This window comes from Dermochelys coriacea, chromosome 6, assembly GCF_009764565.3.
Source record: "Dermochelys coriacea isolate rDerCor1 chromosome 6, rDerCor1.pri.v4, whole genome shotgun sequence".
Classification (NCBI taxonomy): domain Eukaryota; kingdom Metazoa; phylum Chordata; order Testudines; family Dermochelyidae; genus Dermochelys; species Dermochelys coriacea.
Window position 1 is genome coordinate 101,577,579 of NC_050073.1, and position 8,740 is coordinate 101,586,318.

Genomic DNA, 8,740 nt, shown 5'->3' on the forward strand with positions numbered 1-8,740 from the left:
TATGGTGCCAGGGGAAGCCCCCTGCACCTGCCTGACCCTGACAGCAGCTGGGGGGATGGTGGAGGAAGCCCCCAGCACCTCCCTGACCCTGTCCCCAGCAGAAGCTGGGGGCAGGTGATGGCAGGGGAAGCTCCAGGACTGGAGAAGCTCTCTCTACTTGCCGCGGCCTCAGGGTTGGGGGAGTTCTCACTGCCTGCTGTGGCCTGGGGCTGTGGCAGTGAGGGACAGAGCTTCTCTAGTTTTGGGGCCAGAGTGGGAAGCAGAAAGTAGCAAATGGGTTGCCGGGCTGCAGTGGGGGAGCAGAAAGGGGGGACCCTGGGTGGAACAGAGGCTGGGCCCTTAGGAAGGGGCAGAAAGGGTGGGGTCATGGGTGGGGCTGCACGCAGAGGGGGCAGAATGGGAGCAGGACTGGAGATGGGTGGGGTGGGGAGAGGCCACCCCACTTGCTCTGGCCCAGGGCCCCAGGAAACCTTAATCCACCTCTAGGTGTTAGCCTAGGACTTGGGAGACCTGGGTTCAATTCCCTGCTTGGGCATAAATTTCCTGTGTGATGTAGAGCGAGCCAGTTAGTCTGTGTGCATGCTACAGCTTATGTTGGTATAAATTATGTCACTCTGGGGTGTGAATAAGCCACTCCCCTGGGCCATGTAAGTTACACGGAGTTAAGCACCGCTGTGGACAGCACTACATTAGCAGGAAAGCTGATGTAGCTACTGTTGCTCATGTGGGCTGGAGTAATTAAGTCAATGGGAGAGCTCATGGTGGGTGAAAGGTGTAACTGCTGCACACCTCAAGAAGAATCTATATTTTGCCAAGAAAAAAATCTGTGGGGAACATGAATTCCGCACATGCGCATTGATGCAGAATTACCCCTGAGTGTAGTGTAGATAGATCCTAGTAATTACTGCAGTAGTGCATGTCCACAGTACCCTCCTTGGGTTGGTGGTGTGTCCTCACCAAAAATGGGAAATTAAAAAATTTCAACCAGCTGTACTATTGGTCGATGTGAGGCAATCAAACAGAACCTAATGGGTGAATAAAGTAGGAACAGAAGAAAGTTCTCAGATCCCAATTCTAGGATTTCATGGTTCTAACTGAGTGGTGAATTTGAACTCCTGCATTTGCCACTTATTCTCTACTCTTTATCAGGCAATTTAAAAGGTCTACACAAATGTCATGCTTGAGCCTCACAAATCTCTCAGAGAAATTTTTTAATTTCCCAATTTGATTAAATTTTCCACGGAAATTCTGAATTTTGTTTTTTAAAAAAAATAGAGGGGAAATTTTTGAATGAATTTTTCATGTCCCCCGTCCCCCTCCATTTTTTTTTTTTCAACGCTCTGTAATTCACAGCTATAGATAACTGGTAGTAAAAGAAACATGGTGGGTTGGTTCTTACCTGAATACAATGGGTGAGGAAGATGGTCAAAATAACTGGTAGACAGCATGGGTTCAAAAGTCTTCTCTGCCCCACCGGTGTACAATAAACCCACTTTATGATGGCCGAGTTACTGCAGATTTACAACAATAGAGCTTAGAGCACGTTTAGTGCCGGATACAGACATAATGGCCTGAAAGTTAATCCTGTATTTTTCAAGGAAAAAGTAGGAGTGAGAAGAAAGTTGCATAACTACAGTGCTGTTTCTTCTGACATTCAATGTAGGAGATATGATGGCACAAGGGAACAGGTTTTCTGAAATGGTGGATGGTCTTATAACTGACCTCACCCCAGTTATATCTACCTAACACAAAAACAATGTTTGGCCAGCAGCTCACAAATATACACAAACAGATGAATTATCTTTCTCCTGCCATCTGTTAGCATTCAAAAATCTCACTGACTTCAACAGGAGTTCCTGTTGCAATCAAATGTGACTTCATACATGTGCACACAACTAATTAGCAGAGATCAAATCCTGGACATTCAGCACTGAATGCATAAGCTTCTACATCTAACCTGAAATAAAGCTCCTTCAGCTGAGTAGCAGGTTGTTCTGGGCCTGGACATGATCAGAAACACTAAATGCCCCAACAACTGCTATGTGGGTGAAACCAGACAATCACTACGCTCTCAAACTCTCACAGAAAAATGATAAAACAAGAACTCACCCTATCACCGTTTTCACAAAGTGATCGCTCTATATCTGACCGCTCCATCCTCATTCTAAAAGGAAACCTGCACCCTGCCTTCAAAAGACAAGCCTGGGAGCTTAAATTCAGAACTTTGCTAGATCCTAAAAATCATGGACTGAGTAGATGCTGGATTTGTGGCTTACTACAACAATCTATAACTCACTAACACACCCTGCCACAAGCTGCCTTTTTTCATTGCTTCCTGACAGCATCTAGAATTCAGTCTTAGGGCAAATCTACAGAATAGCAGAGTAGTTGCGCTGCTTTAGTGCATCTAGTGAAGACACTCTATGCAGATGGGAGAGTGTCTCCTGCCAACACAGTGCTGGTGTGGATAGCACAGAACTTGTGTCACTCGGGGGAATAGGGGAGGCTTTTTTACATCCCTGAACAATGTAAATTAGATCAGTGTAAGTGGTAGCGTAGACCTGCCTGAAGTCTTTGTCAGCAGAGAAGTAGTGAGCTGGATTTGCATGACAGTAACAATTCTGTGAGCCACTGCTAACAGCAAAGAGGTTTGCTCTGCTAAGGAAGACCTGGTACATCTTTAAGAAGCTGGTCGCTTGTGAATCCTTTGATCCTAAAACAAAGGGCAGGTAGGTTTAAAAATTCTAACAAATCTTGAAGGCTGTGCTGAGGCATCATTACTGGCCTCAACAATAACAAAACAATAGCAGAAATTTTCTTAGCCTTTTGTCATGTTGAACTGATTCTAACATAAGCTTAAACCCCAAGGCCCATGTTTGCCAAGTAGGGGTCTGCTCTTCATACAGTCTGGCACCACAGGCAGTCTTGATCCACCAGCAAAGAGCCTGATCCCAGATCCATGCATGTGGTCCAGTTTTACTCTAGTGCCAGTGAATTGTAGTAGAGATTGAATTCCCTAATCACACTCCTCTGCTAAAAGAGGGAGCACTTTGGCTTTGCCCCTGACTTTGCAGTCTGGAAATATGTGTGACCGGGACTATCACCAGAGGCCACTGAGTTTCTGAAACCATTGAGGGAAGAGGTTAACGACTCCCTGAGAGGTATCAAAGGACCTGTGACTGAGGGGTTGGGGATGGTAAACAAATAGAGAAATGCATGTTAGTTCATGGGGAATCCTGCAATGGTCATGGGAAGATAAAATGGTTGCAGTAACTGGCAGCGGCTTAGCTAAAAATCCACAAAGAGATGATTAAAGAGAAACAAACAACTCTGCATGTCTTGTGCTGGAGACCAAGATAGCACCTGCAGTAAGGGGCCACAGTGTGTCCTGCTGAGTTGTTACTATTTCTATATCCCCTACCACCATTGGCAGACCTACACTTCACCGTCCACTGGAAAATTTGTATTTGCTGCACTACAGTGTAGGTTTCTCTTGATAGCAAGAGCAGCATTAGTGGGCTATCCATTATCTGTAACTTACTGTGATCATGCTGTAGACCTTTGTGGAGAGATGCACAGCTCCCCTGACAGCTAGATCAAGTTTAACTGTGGTTCAGGATGTCAAAGTCTGAGTGAAGAGAGAGCTAGAGGGAGGGACTTTGGATGTGCCCTTACTCCTCAGGTTTTCCCTGCTGTCCCACTGGAGGATACCAAATGGGACCATTTCTGTGTTGCACATTGATCAGGCTGCATACAAAGTAGGTGGTTTGGCTTGTGTATAGAATTTTGAGGAAGCAAGTTGCTACACCTTTTTGTGCATACACCACAGGGGTTGCCCTAAGTCAGGAACCGTCTCAGTGGTCCCCCCCACCCCCTCGCAAGCATACCAATGAGGTAAGGAACAGGAGAAAGGAGAAACAGCCCTGCAGGGCTTGCCTTAATAAGCTTCTCTGGAGTTCCACTATTGTATGATACTTTCCCAAGAATTGGATCACCACTTCCTTGAGGCTCTTCCACTTGAATGGAACACCTAGTATGAGGCAGCTAAGATGTAAGTATCCAGGCAGTGGAGCCAGGGCATTCCAGGATGAAAACTGCAGTACGGGTATGGTTTTCCTACCAATTGTGCAACTGCCTTACAGTAGGTTTGTCTAGGCTATATTTCCCTAGTTTGCTTATGACAGGATCATGTGAGATAGTATTAAAAGCCCTGCTTAAGTTGAGAGATGTCACATCTACTACTTTCCTCCTATCCACCAGGTTTGTTACCCTGCCAAAGAAGGGTATTAGGTTGGTTTGAAATGATTTTGTTCTTGACAAATCCATGTTGTTTGTTCATATCACCTTATCTTCTAGGTGCTTATAAATTGACTGCTACATTATCTTTCCAAAATTAAGCTGACTGGTCTATAATTCCATAGGTTGTCCTTATGCCTCTTTTTATAGATAGGCACTATATTTGCCCTTTTCTAATCCTCTGGGATCTCTTCCCTCCTCCATGAATTCTCTAAGATAATTGCTAATGGCCCATAGATCTCTTCAGCCAGTTCCTTAAGTATTCATGGATGTATTTAATCAGGCCCTGCTGTCTTGAAGACACCTAACTTGTCTATGTAATTATTCTTTCCCTATTTTAGCTTCAGATCCTATCCCATTTACATGTACGTTCACTATGTTAGTTATCTAATCACTCTTAACCTTTTTGGTAAAACTGAAACAAAAAAGGCATTCAACGCTTTGGCCATTGCTGCATTTTCTGTTCTCTTTCCTTCCTCATTAAGTAACAGGTCTACCCTGTCCTTAGTCGTCGTCTTGCTTCTCATGTATTTGTAGATTATTTTTTGTTGTTGCCCTTTATGTCCCTATGTTTAATCTCATTTTGTGCCTTGGCCTTTCTAATTTTGTCCCTACATACTTGTGTTTGTGTTTTTTATAGTTATGCTTTTTTAATTTGACCTAGTTTCCACTTTTTGTTTGACTCTATTTATTTATTTATTTATTTATTTATTTATTTATTTTCCAGTTTCCTATCACAGAAGATCTCCTGGTTAAGAAGTATAGTAAAAGACCACCTTGGCTTATCTTTCCTATGCATTCTCTTTAAAAAAAACTGCCATCCCTCCTGAACCCTTTCCCCTTCGACTTGCTTCCCACCTGATCTAACCTACCAATTCTCTGAGTTTGCTAAAGTCTGCCTTTTTGAAGTTCATTGCCTCAATGTTCCCCCACACCACTGGCTCCTTGTCCCATTCTCCTTTCCCAGTCCATACTAGTTCTCTCTCTCTGCATGCTGGCGCCTCATCAGATCTCTCTCCATTCCCTCCTTACGTCCTGCCCCACTAGTTCTCCATCCCAGTCTTCCCCCCCACCCCAACCTAACTCAGAATCCCAGTTTCTCTCTCCCTCCCCTCTCCCCTAGCAAGCCTTCAGTCCTACTTCCCCTCCTAGGATCCTTGTCTCAATCAATACTGCCCCCATGGGTCTGGCTCTTCAGATTGAAATAAGACAAAAATTTTTAACAAGGAGGGTAATTAGCCATTGGAATAATTTACCAAGGTTTCTGGTAGTTTCTGCATCACTGGCAATTTTGAAATAAAGATTGGATGTCTTTCCAAAGATATGCTGTAGTACAGTGGTTCTCAACTGTGGGCCACCGTTTGTTCAGGGAAAGCCCCTGGCGCGCCAGGCCGGTTTGTTTACCTGCCGCATCTGTAGGTTCAGCCGATCGCGGCTCCCACTAGCCGCAGTTTGCTACTCCACGCCAATGGGGGCTGCAGGAAGGGCAGCCAGCACATCCCTGAGCCCGTGCCACTTCTTGCACCCTCCCCCCCCCCCCCCATTTGCCTGAAGTGGCGAACCAGGGCCAGTGGGAGCCGTGATCGGCCGAACCTGTGGACGCAGCAGGTAAACAAACCGTCCCGGCACGCCAGGGGCTTTACCTGAACAAATGGTGGACCATTGTTGAGAACCACTGTTCTAGTGGAAACAGGAATTAATTCAGGGAAATTCTATGGCTTGTATTATGCAGTAGGTCAAACTAGATGATCATAATGGTCCCGTCTGGCTTTATAATCTATGAATTATCTGAAAAAGAAAGTGAAAGCTAAATCCAAAACTTTAAGCAGCAATTATGCCCCAGTTGCTCAGCATTGAGTGTTTTTTCTTTCATACAGTGAATTATCCGGAAACATTCAAGTCTCTCCCAATCTTCATCTGCTGGGAGGTGCTCGAAGTCTCACCCCAGGTTACAGGAGAGACTTGACCCAAGCACAGGGAGACTCCTTTTTTTTTTTTTTTTTTTTTTTTTTTTCCCCCCCACAATCAGCTGATTTGTTTTTTTGTGTTTTTGTTTTTCTTTACTATAGAAAAGGGGACATGTCTAATCTCTTTTAGCCATGAAGTTCCAAGTTCAAGTTGCTCTTTCTCCACAGGCTGGCAGTACTGCAGAGGTAACCATGTCACACCATCTTTGTTTCCTTTAAGCAGCCTGTCAAGTGAAATAATTGCTGGGTGAATCTGTCAGATGGAAATCCATCCAGATGGGACATTGTGTCCATTCCAAATCTCATGTCACCTTGACCACCTTTCTCCCAGGGTTAGACAGTTTTTCGTTATTGCTTTTTGATGATGATTTTTGTAGGGCTGTCAATTAATCACGGTTAACTCACGCGATTAACTCAAAATTAATCTTGATTAAAAAAAATTAATAGTGATTATTCACAGTTTCAATCGCACTGTTAAAAATAGAATACCAGTTGACATTTATTAAATATTTTTGGATGTTTTTCTACATTTTCAAATATATTGATTTCAGTTACAACACAGAACACAAAGTGTACACTGCTCACTTTATATTACTTTTGATTACAAATATTTGCATTGTAAAAATGACAAAAGAAATAGTATTTCAATTCAACTCATGCAAGTACGGTAGTGCAATCTGTTTATCATGAAAGTTCAATGTACAAATGTAGATTTTTTTTTTTTGCGTTACATAACTGCACTCAAAAACAAAACCATGTAAATCTTCAAAGTCTTCAAGTTCACTCAGTCCTACTTCTTGTTCAGCCAATAACTAAGAGAAACAAGTTTGTTTACATGTATGGACGATAATGCTGCCCATTTCTTATTTACCATGTCACCTGAAATTGAGAACAGGCGTTTGCATGGCATTGTTGCCAGCATCGCAAGATATTTACATGCCAGATGTGCTAAAGATTCTTATGTCCCTTCATGCTTCAACCACCATTCCAGAGGACATGCGTCAATGCTGAAGACAGATTCTGCTCGATAACAATCCAAAGCAGTGCGGACTGATGCATGTTCATGAGTCAGATGCCACCAACAGAAGGTTGACTTTCTTTTTTGGTAGTTTGGGTTCTGTAGTTTCTGCATCAGTGTTGCTCTTTTAAGACTGCTGAAAGTATGCTCCACACCTCATCCCTCTCAGAATTTGGAAGGCATTTCAGATTCTTAAACCTTTAGAAATGTGATATTGGAACCTCATTTGATTTACATAATCACAGGTTTCAGAGTAGCAGCCGTGTTAGTCTGTATTCGCAAAAAGAAAAGGAGTACTTGTGGCACCTTAGAGACTAACAAATTTATTAGAGCATACGAAAGCTTATGCTCTAATAAATTTGTTAGTCTCTAAGGTGCCACAAGTACTCCTTTTCTTTATTTGATTTAAGAACACTTTCACTGCAGATTTGACAAAACAAAGAACATATATGCTGGTCATCATCCTAGACTACCAGAACACACAATATAGTACAGAATGCAGGCAAAACAATGGTGCAGGAGATATACAATTCTCCTCCAAGAAGTTCAGTCACAAATTTAATTAACAAATTTTTTTTAAACAAGCATCATCAGCATGGAAGCATGTCCTCTGGAATGGTGTCCGAAGCATGAAGAGGCATTTGAATGTTTAGCATATCTGGCACGTAAATACCTTGCAATGACAGCTACAAAAGTGCCCTGTGAACGCCTTTTCTCACTTTCAGGTGACACTGTAAATAGGAAGTGGGCAGCATTATCTTCCATAAATCTAAACAAACTTGTTTCTCTTAGCTATTGGCTGAACAAGAAGTAGGACTGAGTGAACTTGTAGGCTCTAAAGTTTTTTACAATGTTTTGTTTTTTTGAGTGCAGTTATGTAACAAAAAAATCTACATTTGAAAATTGCACTTTCACAATAAACAGATTGCACTACAGTAATTGTATGAGGTGAATTGAAATACTATTTTTTTTCATTTTTACAATGCAAATATTTGTAATCAAAAGTAATATAAAGTGAGCAGTGTACACTTTGTGTTCTGTGTTGTAACTGAAATCAATATAATTGAAAATGTAGAAAACATCCAAACATATTTAAATAAATGGTATTCTATTAACAGCATGATTAATTGGAAAATTAATTGCAATTTTTTAAATCTCTTGACAGCCCCTTTTTTTTTTTTTTTTTTTTTTTTTGGTCCTGATTCATGATGATCTGTGGCGGCAAAACAATAGAAAGAGCTTGTCTGTCTCTGACATTGAGTTATACAAAGCACTGTCCAAGCCCACAGAAGAGAGAGAGAGTGTGCAATCAATCTCATATTCAACACATTCCTGATATATATCATTTTCCTTGTATAATAGCAAGCTCTGGAAATTGAAACATGCCATTAAATTCTTCTTTTCAGCAACACCCTTCTTCTAAAATGTGATCAAGTCAAATAGCATGCCTAGACTCATC